The 14,829-nt window shown below is 46.2% G+C and overlaps 11 non-coding genes across 11 annotated transcripts; all 11 read right to left on the minus strand.

Annotated features, from left to right (window-relative positions):
* Window positions 1-1,185: 1,185 nt before the first annotated feature.
* On the minus strand, window positions 1,186-1,257 carry TRNAW-CCA (transfer RNA tryptophan (anticodon CCA)). Its single transcript has one exon. It is a non-coding gene; the product is annotated as a tRNA-Trp (tRNA).
* Window positions 1,258-1,570: 313 nt separating this feature from the next.
* On the minus strand, window positions 1,571-1,644 carry TRNAN-GUU (transfer RNA asparagine (anticodon GUU)). The gene has a single exon. It is a non-coding gene; the product is annotated as a tRNA-Asn (tRNA).
* A 1,790-nt stretch (window positions 1,645-3,434) lies between these two features.
* On the minus strand, window positions 3,435-3,506 carry TRNAW-CCA (transfer RNA tryptophan (anticodon CCA)). Its single transcript has one exon. It is a non-coding gene; the product is annotated as a tRNA-Trp (tRNA).
* Window positions 3,507-3,819: 313 nt separating this feature from the next.
* TRNAN-GUU (transfer RNA asparagine (anticodon GUU)) lies at window positions 3,820-3,893 on the minus strand. The gene has a single exon. It is a non-coding gene; the product is annotated as a tRNA-Asn (tRNA).
* Window positions 3,894-5,682: 1,789 nt separating this feature from the next.
* Window positions 5,683-5,754, minus strand: TRNAW-CCA (transfer RNA tryptophan (anticodon CCA)). Its single transcript has one exon. It is a non-coding gene; the product is annotated as a tRNA-Trp (tRNA).
* A 313-nt stretch (window positions 5,755-6,067) lies between these two features.
* Window positions 6,068-6,141, minus strand: TRNAN-GUU (transfer RNA asparagine (anticodon GUU)). The gene has a single exon. It is a non-coding gene; the product is annotated as a tRNA-Asn (tRNA).
* A 2,150-nt stretch (window positions 6,142-8,291) lies between these two features.
* TRNAW-CCA (transfer RNA tryptophan (anticodon CCA)) lies at window positions 8,292-8,363 on the minus strand. The gene has a single exon. It is a non-coding gene; the product is annotated as a tRNA-Trp (tRNA).
* A 2,536-nt stretch (window positions 8,364-10,899) lies between these two features.
* Window positions 10,900-10,971, minus strand: TRNAW-CCA (transfer RNA tryptophan (anticodon CCA)). Its single transcript has one exon. It is a non-coding gene; the product is annotated as a tRNA-Trp (tRNA).
* A 313-nt stretch (window positions 10,972-11,284) lies between these two features.
* Window positions 11,285-11,358, minus strand: TRNAN-GUU (transfer RNA asparagine (anticodon GUU)). The gene has a single exon. It is a non-coding gene; the product is annotated as a tRNA-Asn (tRNA).
* A 1,789-nt stretch (window positions 11,359-13,147) lies between these two features.
* On the minus strand, window positions 13,148-13,219 carry TRNAW-CCA (transfer RNA tryptophan (anticodon CCA)). Its single transcript has one exon. It is a non-coding gene; the product is annotated as a tRNA-Trp (tRNA).
* A 313-nt stretch (window positions 13,220-13,532) lies between these two features.
* TRNAN-GUU (transfer RNA asparagine (anticodon GUU)) lies at window positions 13,533-13,606 on the minus strand. Its single transcript has one exon. It is a non-coding gene; the product is annotated as a tRNA-Asn (tRNA).
* Window positions 13,607-14,829: the final 1,223 nt, after the last annotated feature.

The following is a 14,829-nucleotide window of genomic DNA, read 5'->3' on the forward strand; positions in this document are numbered from 1 at the left end:
GAGTGCACCAAGGTTTCTATATGTAGGTACCTTGCTGAGAATCAAGACCTGCAGTTGCATTCTTCTGTTAAAAGAGGGTAGCAGAGTGCACCAAGAGAACTTGGGGGAAGTAGCTTATGTTAACTACTTGCCATGATCTTTATAGATCCCTCTGTTTGACTGGGTGAATTCTAATTTCTGGGGTAGAGTAAGCAATTTTTGGATCTAGATGCTGTGCGCAACAGGAATGCTATATACTGCACTGTACTGCTACTGAAAAGTTACCAATTTTACAGGATGTTCAGGTAAGCTTTGTTTCAGAAAACAACTTGCTAGAGGCACTAAGACAGATTACTGGGACAAAGGAAGAGGGTTTGGGGATTAGCCCATCTCCTATGAAAGGTACAGTCACGCCCGAGACAACTCTGAGTGTCACCTCAAATTCTAAGAAATGCAAACTAGGGACCTACGCTTTTTATTGCCAGTGGATCTTTGTGTTTCAGACAAATGTGCACGCCTCCCAGAGCTCCTTGCAATGCACTTAGGGAAATGGGGGAAGGTGCTGTGAAGCCCTCTCGCTGACAATGTCTCATCTATGAGAGAGAGAGAAAAAGGCAATGCGAGAGTGAAAAAGTAAAATGGAAATGTGTCTACTGAGACCAGTATAAGGGGAAATCCTCACAATCCAGGACCGACAGTTGATTGGGAGGGCGCTTACAGGTTTCCGACACCAGACCGGTACCTGAACTCACAAACCCAAACTGCAAAGTGATGCCCATTGCCACTAGACTGCCAACCCCCTTTCGGGGCCCCAACATATATCCTTTAGTCACACCTAGAGTTCCCAGGACAGTGCAGCATTCAGCGATTACACGAAAATATTGACAGCGCTAGGAGGCCATGCAAATGGCAGAGGTATGCTTTACAAAGCCCACGTAGCGTGCACAAAACAGCACATCAGTCAGGCCCACTTGAAGAGATGGTAAAGAGGAAATACTTCTGCTGCATCCAGTAAAACATAGAGATTGGCCTGCTTTAAAGGTTGACCATGTCCTTCATGGGTGTCTGTCAATATGATACTTCCCTGCTGCAAAGCTTACATTCGAAACGCCAGAACAACTAGGCCCAGAGCACAAAGATGCAGTCAGGTTGAAATAACGAGATACTGAAGAGCAATTTTGTATTTCAGAGTGGGAAAAGGAAGTATGACCCCGACGTGATTTGAACACACAACCTTCTGATCTGGAGTCAGACGCGCTACCATTGCGGCACGAGGTCCTTGTGGCAATCCACCTGGTGTGTCTGATGACAGAATAAAGGTAGGAGACGTACATGCACCTGCAGAGCCTCATTGCTTCTTTAGGTAGACTGGCTAGGATAGCTTCCTTCTGTGCATCAGTACACGCTGCAGCCAAACCCTTCCCATGAAGTCTTGATGTTTATGAATTGAATGGCAAGTTTTGAAAAACTAAAGCAAGCGAGAAGAATTGCTTACAGTTTATTGGATTTTTTGGACGTCAGCAGACGAGACCTGCGAGAGGTAAACAGAAGTTCATAGTTGGTCATGCTGAATTTCTGAGCCAAAATGCATCGTCCCTGGGTGGGCTTGAACCACCAACCTTTCGGTTAACAGCCGAACGCGCTAACCGATTGCGCCACAGAGACTCATGCAGTGCTTACACTGGGGCCTGATTGGTGTGCTGTTTGCTTATGCTTCCCAGGCAACCTGAAAATATTTCTAAAATAGCTCTATTTCCCACAGCAAATCAGGGTATCAAGCACTTCCCTACCTCCCCTAATCCACAAACACAGGGGACTTAGTAGAGGACAGAGCCCATCAACAGTGCACCAAATGTCCTCTGTGTAGGCATAACTTGCTATGAGGAGAAAGCCACAGTTGCGCACTTGTGTTAAAAGGGGACAGTAGGCTGAACCCAGAGAACACGGGAGAAAAGACTCAGGTTTACTGAGTGGAACACTCTGTGTCTTTGTGCCAAAAACAGCAGCGTCTTTTTGGTTAACAGCCAAACGCGCTAACCAATTGCGCCACAGAGACTCACTGGCATGTGTGTTCTGCCTTTGGCCTGATTGCATTGCTATTTTTTTCTGATTGGCAGAAAACCTGAACTTTTTTCTGAAAAAGGCATGCTTCTCTTAGCACTGCAGTGCATTAGACTGCTCCCTTGCTTCCCTGAGTCCCCAAATACACAACCACCTTGGGCACAATAGAAGACACATTCCAGCAGATTTAGCAAGAGTGCACCAAGTTTTCTATATGTAGGTACCTTGCTGAGAAGCAAGACCTGCAGTTGCATTCTTCTGTTAAAAGAGGGCAGCAGAGTGCACCAAGAGAACTTGGGGGAAGTAGCTTATGTTAACTACTTGCCATGATCTTTATAGATCCCTCTGTTTGACTGGGTGAATTCTAATTTCTGGGGTAGAGTAAGCAATTTTTGGATCTAGATGCTGTGCGCAACAGGAATGCTATATACTGCACTGTACTGCTACTGAAAAGTTACCAATTTTACAGAATGTTCAGGTAAGCTTTGTTTCAGAAAACAACTTGCTAGAGGCCCTAGGACAGATTACTGGGACAAAGGAAGAGGGTTTGGGGATTAGCACATGTCCTATGAAAGGTACAGTCACGCCCGAGACAACTCTGAGTGCCTCCTCAAATTCTAAGAAATGCGAACTGGGGTCCTACGCCTTTTATTGCCAGTGGATCTTTGTGTTTCAGACAAATGTGCACGCCTCCCAGAGCCCCATGCAATGCACTTAGGGAAATGGGGGAAGGTGCTGTGAAGCCCTCTCGCTGACAATGTCTCTCTTGTCTATAATGTATCTATGAGAGAGAGAGAAATAGGCAATGCGAGAGTGAAAAAGTAAAATGGAAATGTGTCTACTGAGACCAGTATAAGGGGAAATCCTCACAATCCAGGACCGACAGTTGATTGGGAGGGCGCTTACAGGTTTCCGACACCAGACCGGTACCTGAACTCACAAACCCAAACTGCAAAGTGATGGGCATTGCCACTAGACTGCCGACCCCCTTTTGGGGCCCCAGCATATATCCTTTAGTCACACCTAGAGTTCCCAGGACAGTGCAGCATTCAGCGATTACACGAAAATATTGACAGCGCTAGGAGGCCATGCAAATGGCAGAGGTATGCTTTACAAAGCCCACGTAGCGTGCACAAAACAGCACATCAGTCAGGCCCACTTGAAGAGATGGTAAAGAGGAAATACTTCTGCTGCATCCAGTAAAACATAGAGATTGGCCTGCTTTAAAGGTTGACCATGTCCTTCATGGGTGTCTGTCAATATGATACTTCCCTGCTGCAAAGCTTACATTCGAAACGCCAGAACAACTAGGCACAGAGCACAAAGATGCAGTCAGGTTGAAATAACGAGATACTGAAGAGCAATTTTATATTTCAGAGTGGGAAAAGCAAATATGACCCCGACGTGATTTGAACACGCAACCTTCTGATCTGGAGTCAGACGCGCTACCATTGCGCCACGAGGTCCTTGTGGCAGTCCACCTGGTGTGTCTGATGACAGAATAAAGGTAGGAGACGTACATGGACCTGCAGAGCCTCATTGCTTCTTTAGGTAGACTGGCTAGGATAGCTTCCTTCTGTGCATCAGTACACGCTGCAGCCAAACCCTTCCCATGAAGTCTTGATGTTTATGAATTGAACGGCAAGTTTTGAAAAACTAAAGCAAGCGAGAAGAATTGCTTGCAGTTTATTGGATTTTTTGGACGTCAGCAGACGAGACCTGCGAGAGGTAAACAGAAGTCCATAGTTGGTCACGCTGAATTTTTGAGCCAAAATGCTCCGTCCCTGGGTGGGCTTGAACCACCAACCTTTCGGTTAACAGCCGAACGCGCCAACCAATTGCGCCACAGAGACTCATGCAGTTCTTACACAGGGCCTGATTGGTGTGCTGTTTGCTCATGCTTCCCAGGCAACCTGAAAATATTTCTAAAATAGCTCTTTTTCCCACAGCAAATCAGGGTATCAAGCACTTCCCTACCTCCCCTAATCCACAAACACAGGGGATTTAGTAGAGGACAGAGCCCATCAACAGTGCACCAAATGTCCTCTGTGTAGGCATAACTTGCTACGAGGAGAAAGCCACAGTTGCGCACTTGTGTTAAAAGGGGACAGTAGGCTGAACCCAGAGAACACGGGAGAAATGACTCAGGTTTACTGAGTGGAACACTCTGTGTCTTTGTGCCAAAAACAGCAGCGTCTTTTCGGTTAACAGCCGAACGCGCTAACCAATTGCGCCACAGAGACTCACTGGCATGTGTGTTCTGCCTTTGGCCTGATTGCATTGCTATTTTTTTCTGATTGGCAGAAAACCTGAACTTTTTTCTGAAAAAGGCATGCCTCTCTTAGCACTGCAGTGCATTAGACTGCTCCCTTGCTTCCCTGAGTCCCCAAATACACAACCACCTTGGGCACAATAGAAGACACATTCCAGCAGATTTAGCAAGAGTGCACCAAGGTTTCTATATGTAGGTACCTTGCTGAGAAGCAAGACCTGCAGTTGCATTCTTCTGTTAAAAGAGGGTAGCAGAGTGCACCAAGAGAACTTGGGGGAAGTAGCTTATGTTAACTACTTGCGATGATCTTTATAGATCCCTCTGTTTGACTGGGTGAATTCTAATTTCTGGGGTAGAGTAAGCAATTTTTGGATCTAGATGCTGTGCGCAACAGGAATGCTATATACTGCACTGTACTGCTACTGAAAAGTTACCAATTTTACAGGATGTTCAGGTAAGCTTTGTTTCAGAAAACAACTTGCTAGAGGCACTAAGACAGATTACTGGGACAAAGGAAGAGGGTTTGGGGATTAGCACATCTCCTATGAAAGGTACAGTCACGCCCGAGACAACTCTGAGTGTCACCTCAAATTCTAAGAAATGCAAACTAGGGACCTACGCTTTTTATTGCCAGTGGATCTTTGTGTTTCAGACAAATGTGCACGCCTCCCAGAGCCCCTTGCAATGCACTTAGGGAAATGGGGGAAGGTGCTGTGAAGCCCTCTCGCTGACAATGTCTCTCTTGTCTATAATGTATCTATGAGAGAGAGAGAAATAGGCAATGCGAGAGTGAAAAAGTAAAATGGAAATGTGTCTTCTGAGACCAGTATAAGGGGAAACCCTCACAATCCAGGACCGACAGTTGATTGGGAGGGCGCTTACAGGTTTCCGACACCAGACCGGTACCTGAACTCACAAACCCAAACTGCAAAGTGATGCCCATTGCCACTAGACTGCCGACCCCCTTTCGGGGCCCCAACATATATCCTTTAGTCACACCTAGAGTTCCCAGGACAGTGCAGCATTCAGCGATTACACGAAAATATTGACAGCGCTAGGAGGCCATGCAAATGGCAGAGGTATGCTTTACAAAGCCCACGTAGCGTGCACAAAACAGCACATCAGTCAGGCCCACTTGAAGAGATGGTAAAGAGGAAATACTTCTGCTGCATCCAGTAAAACATAGAGATTGGCCTGCTTTAAAGGTTGACCATGTCCTTCATGGGTGTCTGTCAATATGATACTTCCCTGCTGCAAAGCTTACATTCGAAACGCCAGAACAACTAGGCCCAGAGCACAAAGATGCAGTCAGGTTGAAATAACGAGATACTGAAGAGCAATTTTGTATTTCAGAGTGGGAAAAGGAATTATGACCCCGACGTGATTTGAACACGCAACCTTCTGATCTGGAGTCAGACGCGCTACCATTGCGCCACGAGGTCCTTGTGGCAATCCACCTGGTGTGTCTGATGACAGAATAAAGGTAGGAGACGTACATGCACCTGCAGAGCCTCATTGCTTCTTTAGGTAGACTGGCTAGGATAGCTTCCTTCTGTGCATCAGTACACGCTGCAGCCAAACCCTTCCCATGAAGTCTTGATGTTTATGAATTGAATGGCAAGTTTTGAAAAACTAAAGCAAGCGAGAAGAATTGCTTACAGTTTATTGGATTTTTTGGACGTCAGCAGACGAGACCTGCGAGAGGTAAACAGAAGTTCATAGTTGGTCATGCTGAATTTTTGAGCCAAAATGCATCGTCCCTGGGTGGGCTTGAACCACCAACCTTTCGGTTAACAGCCGAACGCGCTAACCGATTGCGCCACAGAGACTCATGCAGTGCTTACACTGGGGCCTGATTGGTGTGCTGTTTGCTTATGCTTCCCAGGCAACCTGAAAATATTTCTAAAATAGTTCTATTTCCCACAGCAAATCAGGGTATCAAGCACTTCCCTACCTCCCCTAATCCACAAACACAGGGGATTTAGAAGAGGACAGAGCCCATCAACAGTGCACCAAATGTCCTCGGTGTAGGCATAACTTGCTCTGAGGAGAAAGCCACAGTTGCGCACTTGTGTTAAAAGGGGACAGTAGGCTGAACCCAGAGAACACGGGAGAAATGACTCAGGTTTACTGAGTGGAACACTCTGTGTCTTTGTGCCAAAAACAGCAGCGTCTTTTCGGTTAACAGCCAAACGCGCTAACCGATTGCGCCACAATTGGTGTGCTGTTTGCTTATGCTTCCCAGGCAACCTGAAAATATTTCTAAAATAGCTCTTTTTCCCACAGCAAATCAGGGTATCAAGCACTTCCCTACCTCCCCTAATCCACAAACACAGGGGATTTAGTAGAGGACAGAGCCCATCAACAGTGCACCAAATGCCCTCTGTCTAGGCATAACTTGCTATGAGGAGAAAGCCACAGTTGCGCACTTGTGTTAAAAGGGGACAGTAGACTGAACCCAGAGAACACGGGAGAAATGACTCAGGTTTACTGAGTGGAACACTCTGTGTCTTTGTGCCAAAAACAGCAGCGTCTTTTCGGTTAACAGCCGAACGCGCTAACCAATTGTGCCACAGAGACTCACTGGCATGTGTGTTCTGCCTTTGGCCTGATTGCATTGCTATTTTTTTCTGATTGGCAGAAAACCTGAACTTTTTTCTGAAAAAGGCATGCTTCTCTTAGCACTACAGTGCATTAGACTGCTCCCTTGCTTCCCTGAGTCCCCAAATACACAACCACCTTGGGCACAATAGAAGACACATTCCAGCAGATTTAGCAAGAGTGCACCAAGGTTTCTATATGTAGGTACCTTGCTGAGAAGCAAGACCTGCAGTTGCATTCTTCTGTTAAAAGAGGGCAGCAGAGTGCACCAAGAGAACTTGGGGGAAGTAGCTTATGTTAACTACTTGCCATGATCTTTATAGATCCCTCTGTTTGACTGGGTGAATTCTAATTTCTGAGGTAGAGTAAGCAATTTTTGGATCTAGATGCTGTGCGCAACAGGAATGCTATATACTGCACTGTACTGCTACTGAAAAGTTACCAATTTTACAGGATGTTCAGGTAAGATTTGTTTCAGAAAACATCTTGCTAGAGGCCCTAGGACAGATTACTGGGACAAAGGAAGAGGGTTTGGGGATTAGCACATCTCCTATGAAAGGTACAGTCACGCCCGAGACAACTCTGAGTGTCACCTCAAATTCTAAGAAATGCAAACTAGGGACCTAAGCTTTTTATTGCCAGTGGATCTTTGTGTTTCAGACAAATGTGCACGCCTCCCAGAGCTCCTTGCAATGCACTTAGGGAAATGTGGGAAGGTGCTGTGAAGCCCTCTCGCTGACAATGTCTCTCTTGTCTATAATGTATCTATGAGAGAGAGAGAAATAGGCAATGCGAGAGTGAAAAAGTAAAATGGAAATGTGTCTACTGAGACCAGTATAAGGGGAAATCCTCACAATCCAGGACCGACAGTTGATTGGGAGGGCGCTTACAGGTTTCCGACACCAGACCGGTACCTGAACTCACAAACCCAAACTGCAAAGTGATGCCCATTGCCACTAGACTGCCGACCCCCTTTCGGGGCCCCAACATATATCCTTTAGTCACACCTAGAGTTCCCAGGACAGTGCAGCATTCAGCGATTACACGAAAATATTGACAGCGCTAGGAGGCCATGCAAATGGCAGAGGTATGCTTTACAAAGCCCACGTAGCGTGCACAAAACAGCACATCAGTCAGGCCCACTTGAAGAGATGGTGAAGAGGAAATACTTCTGCTGCATCCAGTAAAACATAGAGATTGGCCTGCTTTAAAGGTTGACCATGTCCTTCATGAGTGTCTGTCAATATGATACTTCCCTGCTGCAGAGCTTACATTCGAAACGCCAGAACAACTAGGCCCAGAGCACAAAGATGCAGTCAGGTTGAAATAACGAGATACTGAAGAGCAATTTTGTATTTCAGAGTGGGAAAAGGAAGTATGACCCCGACGTGATTTGAACACACAACCTTCTGATCTGGAGTCAGACGCGCTACCATTGCGGCACGAGGTCCTTGTGGCAATCCACCTGGTGTGTCTGATGACAGAATAAAGGTAGGAGACGTACATGCACCTGCAGAGCCTCATTGCTTCTTTAGGTAGACTGGCTAGGATAGCTTCCTTCTGTGCATCAGTACACGCTGCAGCCAAACCCTTCCCATGAAGTCTTGATGTTTATGAATTGAATGGCAAGTTTTGAAAAACTAAAGCAAGCGAGAAGAATTGCTTACAGTTTATTGGATTTTTTGGACGTCAGCAGACGAGACCTGCGAGAGGTAAACAGAAGTTCATAGTTGGTCATGCTGAATTTTTGAGCCAAAATGCATCGTCCCTGGGTGGGCTTGAACCACCAACCTTTCGGTTAACAGCAGAACGCGCTAACCGATTGCGCCACAGAGACTCATGCAGTGCTTACACTGGGGCCTGATTGGTGTGCTGTTTGCTTATGCTTCCCAGGCAACCTGAAAATATTTCTAAAATAGCTCTATTTCCCACAGCAAATCAGGGTATCAAGCACTTCCCTACCTCCCCTAATCCACAAACACAGGGGATTTAGTAGAGGACAGAGCCCATCAACAGTGCACCAAATGTCCTCTGTGTAGGCATAACTTGCTATGAGGAGAAAGCCACAGTTGCGCACTTGTGTTAAAAGGGGACAGTAGGCTGAACCCAGAGAACACGGGAGAAATGACTCAGGTTTACTGAGTGGAACACTCTGTGTCTTTGTGCCAAAAACAGCAGCGTCTTTTCGGTTAACAGCCGAACGCGCTAACCGATTGCGCCACAATTGGTGTGCTGTTTGCTTATGCTTCCCAGGCAACCTGAAAATATTTCTAAAATAGCTCTATTTCCCACAGCAAATCAGGGTATCAAGCACTTCCCTACCTCCCCTAATCCACAAACACAGGGGATTTAGTAGAGGACAGAGCCCATCAACAGTGCACCAAATGCCCTCTGTGTAGGCATAACTTGCTATGAGGAGAAAGCCACAGTTGCGCACTTGTGTTAAAAGGGGACAGTAGGCTGAACCCAGAGAACACGGGAGAAATGACTCAGGTTTACTGAGTGGAACACTCTGTGTCTTTGTGCCAAAAACAGCAGCGTCTTTTCGGTTAACAGCCGAACGCGCTAACCAATTGTGCCACAGAGACTCACTGGCATGTGTGTTCTGCCTTTGGCCTGATTGCATTGCTATTTTTTTCTGATTGGCAGAAAACCTGAACTTTTTTCTGAAAAAGGCATGACTCTCTTAGCACTGCAGTGCGTTAGACTGCTCCCTTGCTTCCCTGAGTCCCCAAATACACAACCACCTTGGGCACAATAGAAGACACATTGCAGCAGATTTAGCAAGAGTGCACCAAGGTTTCTATATGTAGGTACCTTGCTGAGAAGCAAGACCTGCAGTTGCATTCTTCTGTTAAAAGAGGGCAGCAGAGTGCACCAAGAGAACTTGGGGGAAGTAGCTTATGTTAACTACTTGCCATGATCTTTATAGATCCCTCTGTTTGACTGGGTGAATTCTAATTTCTGGGGTAGAGTAAGCAATTTTTGGATCTAGATGCTGTGCGCAACAGGAATGCTATATACTGCACTGTACTGCTACTGAAAAGTTACCAATTTTACAGGATGTTCAGGTAAGCTTTGTTTCAGAAAACAACTTGCTAGAGGCCCTAGGACAGATTACTGGGACAAAGGAAGAGGGTTTGGGGATTAGCACATCTCCTATGAAAGGTACAGTCACGCCCGAGACAACTCTGAGTGCCTCCTCAAATTCTAAGAAATGCGAACTGGGGTCCTACGCCTTTTATTGCCAGTGGATTTTGTGTTTCAGACAAATGTGCACGCCTCCCAGAGCCCCTTGCAATGCACTTAGGGAAATGGGGGAAGGTGCTGTGCAACCCTCTCGCTGACAATGTCTCTCTTGTCTATAATGTATCTATGAGAGAGAGAGAAATAGGCAATGCGAGAGTGAAAAAGTAAAATGGAAATGTGTCTACTGAGACCAGTATAAGGGGAAATCCTCACAATCCAGGACCGACAGTTGATTGGGAGGGCGCTTACAGTTTTCTGACACCAGACCGGTACCTGAACTCACAAACCCAAACTACAAAGTGATGGGCATTGCCACTAGACTGCCGACCCCCTTTCGGGGCCCCAGCATATATCCTTTAGTCACACCTAGAGTTCCCAGGACAGTGCAGCATTCAGCGATTACACGAAAATATTGACAGCGCTAGGAGGCCATGCAAATGGCAGAGGTATGCTTTACAAAGCCCACGTAGCGTGCACAAAACAGCACATCAGTCAGGCCCACTTGAAGAGATGGTAAAGAGGAAATACTTCTGCTGCATCCAGTAAAACATAGAGATTGGCCTGCTTTAAAGGTTGACCATGTCCTTCATGGGTGTCTGTCAATATGATACTTCCCTGCTGCAAAGCTTACATTCGAAACGCCAGAACAACTAGGCCCAGAGCACAAAGATGCAGTCAGGTTGAAATAACGAGATACTGAAGAGCAATTTTATATTTCAGAGTGGGAAAAGCAAATATGACCCCGACGTGATTTGAACACGCAACCTTCTGATCTGGAGTCAAACGCGCTACCATTGCGCCACGAGGTCCTTGTGGCAGTCCACCTGGTGTGTCTGATGACAGAATAAAGGTAGGAGACGTACATGGACCTGCAGAGCCTCATTGCTTCTTTAGGTAGACTGGCTAGGATAGCTTCCTTCTGTGCATCAGTACACGCTGCAGCCAAACCCTTCCCATGAAGTCTTGATGTTTATGAATTGAATGGCAAGTTTTGAAAAACTAAAGCAAGCGAGAAGAATTGCTTGCAGTTTATTGGATTTTTTGGACGTCAGCAGACGAGACCTGCGAGAGGTAAACAGAAGTCCATAGTTGGTCACGCTGAATTTTTGAGCCAAAATGCTCCGTCCCTGGGTGGGCTTGAACCACCAACCTTTCGGTTAACAGCCGAACGCGCTAACCGAATGCGCCACAGAGACTCATGCAGTTCTTACACAGGGCCTGATTGGTGTGCTGTTTGCTCATGCTTCCCAGGCAACCTGAAAATATTTCTAAAATAGCTCTTTTTCCCCCAGCAAATCAGGGTATCAAGCACTTCCCTACCTCCCCTAATCCACAAACACAGGGGATTTAGTAGAGGACAGAGCCCATCAACAGTGCACCAAATGCCCTCTGTGTAGGCATAACTTGCTATGAGGAGAAAGCCACAGTTGCGCACTTGTGTTAAAAGGGGACAGTAGGCTGAACCCAGAGAACACGGGAGAAATGACTCAGGTTTACTGAGTGGAACACTCTGTGTCTTTGTGCCAAAAACAGCAGCGTCTTTTCGGTTAACAGCCGAACGCGCTAACCAATTGTGCCACAGAGACTCACTGGCATGTGTGTTCTGCCTTTGGCCTGATTGCATTGCTATTTTTTTCTGATTGGCAGAAAACCTGAACTTTTTTCTGAAAAAGGCATGCCTCTCTTAGCACTGCAGTGCATTAGACTGCTCCCTTGCTTCCCTGAGTCCCCAAATACACAACCACCTTGGGCACAATAGAAGACACATTCCAGCAGATTTAGCAAGAGTGCACCAAGGTTTCTATATGTAGGTACCTTGCTGAGAAGCAAGACCTGCAGTTGCATTCTTCTGTTAAAAGAGGGCAGCAGAGTGCACCAAGAGAACTTGGGGGAAGTAGCTTATGTTAACTACTTGCCATGATCTTTATAGATCCCTCTGTTTGACTGGGTGAATTCTAATTTCTGGGGTAGAGCATGCAATTTTTGGATCTAGATGCTGTGCGCAACAGGAATGCTATATACTGCACTGTACTGCTACTGAAAAGTTACCAATTTTACAGGATGTTCAGGTAAGCTTTGTTTCAGAAAACAACTTGCTAGAGGCACTAAGACAGATTACTGGGACAAAGGAAGAGGGTTTGGGGATTAGCACATCTCCTATGAAAGGTACAGTCACGCCCGAGACAACTCTGAGTGTCACCTCAAATTCTAAGAAATGCAAACTAGGGACCTACGCTTTTTATTGCCAGTGGATCTTTGTGTTTCAGACAAATGTGCACGCCTCCCAGAGCTCCTTGCAATGCACTTAGGGAAATGGGGGAAGGTGCTGTGAAGCCCTCTCGCTGACAATGTCTCTCTTGTCTATAATGTATCTATGAGAGAGAGAGAAAAAGGCAATGCGAGAGTGAAAAAGTAAAATGGAAATGTGTCTACTGAGACCAGTATAAGGGGAAATCCTCACAATCCAGGACCGACAGTTGATTGGGAGGGCGCTTACAGGTTTCCGACACCAGACCGGTACCTGAACTCACAAACCCAAACTGCAAAGTGATGCCCATTGCCACTAGACTGCCAACCCCCTTTCGGGGCCCCAACATATATCCTTTAGTCACACCTAGAGTTCCCAGGACAGTGCAGCATTCAGCGATTACACGAAAATATTGACAGCGCTAGGAGGCCATGCAAATGGCAGAGGTATGCTTTACAAAGCCCACGTAGCGTGCACAAAACAGCACATCAGTCAGGCCCACTTGAAGAGATGGTAAAGAGGAAATACTTCTGCTGCATCCAGTAAAACATAGAGATTGGCCTGCTTTAAAGGTTGACCATGTCCTTCATGGGTGTCTGTCAATATGATACTTCCCTGCTGCAAAGCTTACATTCGAAACGCCAGAACAACTAGGCCCAGAGCACAAAGATGCAGTCAGGTTGAAATAACGAGATACTGAAGAGCAATTTTGTATTTCAGAGTGGGAAAAGGAAGTATGACCCCGACGTGATTTGAACACACAACCTTCTGATCTGGAGTCAGACGCGCTACCATTGCGGCACGAGGTCCTTGTGGCAATCCTCCTGGTGTGTCTGATGACAGAATAAAGGTAGGAGACGTACATGCACCTGCAGAGCCTCATTGCTTCTTTAGGTAGACTGGCTAGGATAGCTTCCTTCTGTGCATCAGTACACGCTGCAGCCAAACCCTTCCCATGAAGTCTTGATGTTTATGAATTGAATGGCAAGTTTTGAAAAACTAAAGCAAGCGAGAAGAATTGCTTACAGTTTATTGGATTTTTTGGACGTCAGCAGACGAGACCTGCGAGAGGTAAACAGAAGTTCATAGTTGGTCATGCTGAATTTCTGAGCCAAAATGCATCGTCCCTGGGTGGGCTTGAACCACCAACCTTTCGGTTAACAGCCGAACGCGCTAACCGATTGCGCCACAGAGACTCATGCAGTGCTTACACTGGGGCCTGATTGGTGTGCTGTTTGCTTATGCTTCCCAGGCAACCTGAAAATATTTCTAAAATAGCTCTATTTCCCACAGCAAATCAGGGTATCAAGCACTTCCCTACCTCCCCTAATCCACAAACACAGGGGATTTAGTAGAGGACAGAGCCCATCAACAGTGCACCAAATGCCCTCTGTCTAGGCATAACTTGCTATGAGGAGAAAGCCACAGTTGCGCACTTGTGTTAAAAGGGGACAGTAGACTGAACCCAGAGAACACGGGAAAAATGACTCAGGTTTACTGAGTGGAACACTCTGTGTCTTTGTGCCAAAAACAGCAGCGTCTTTTCGGTTAACAGCCGAACGCGCTAACCAATTGTGCCACAGAGACTCACTGGCATGTGTGTTCTGCCTTTGGCCTGATTGCATTGCTATTTTTTTCTGATTGGCAGAAAACCTGAACTTTTTTCTGAAAAAGGCATGCTTCTCTTAGCACTACAGTGCATTAGACTGCTCCCTTGCTTCCCTGAGTCCCCAAATACACAACCACCTTGGGCACAATAGAAGACACATTCCAGCAGATTTAGCAAGAGTGCACCAAGGTTTCTATATGTAGGTACCTTGCTGAGAAGCAAGACCTGCAGTTGCATTCTTCTGTTAAAAGAGGGCAGCAGAGTGCACCAAGAGAACTTGGGGGAAGTAGCTTATGTTAACTACTTGCCATGATCTTTATAGATCCCTCTGTTTGACTGGGTGAATTCTAATTTCTGAGGTAGAGTAAGCAATTTTTGGATCTAGATGCTGTGCGCAACAGGAATGCTATATACTGCACTGTACTGCTACTGAAAAGTTACCAATTTTACAGGATGTTCAGGTAAGATTTGTTTCAGAAAACATCTTGCTAGAGGCCCTAGGACAGATTACTGGGACAAAGGAAGAGGGTTTGGGGATTAGCACATCTCCTATGAAAGGTACAGTCACGCCCGAGACAACTCTGAGTGCCTCCTCAAATTCTAAGAAATGCGAACTGGGGTCCTACGCCTTTTATTGCCAGTGGATCTTTGTGTTTCAGACAAATGTGCACGCCTCCCAGAGCCCCATGCAATGCACTTAGGGAAATGGGGGAAGGTGCTGTGCAACCCTCTCGCTGACAATGTCTCTCTTGTCTATAATGTATCTATGAGAGAGAGAGAAATAGGCAATGCGAGAGTGAAAAAGCCAAA

The sequence above is a fragment of the Ambystoma mexicanum genome, chromosome 11, assembly GCF_040938575.1.
Source record: "Ambystoma mexicanum isolate Mex_15411 chromosome 11, UKY_AmexF1_1, whole genome shotgun sequence".
Classification (NCBI taxonomy): domain Eukaryota; kingdom Metazoa; phylum Chordata; class Amphibia; order Caudata; family Ambystomatidae; genus Ambystoma; species Ambystoma mexicanum.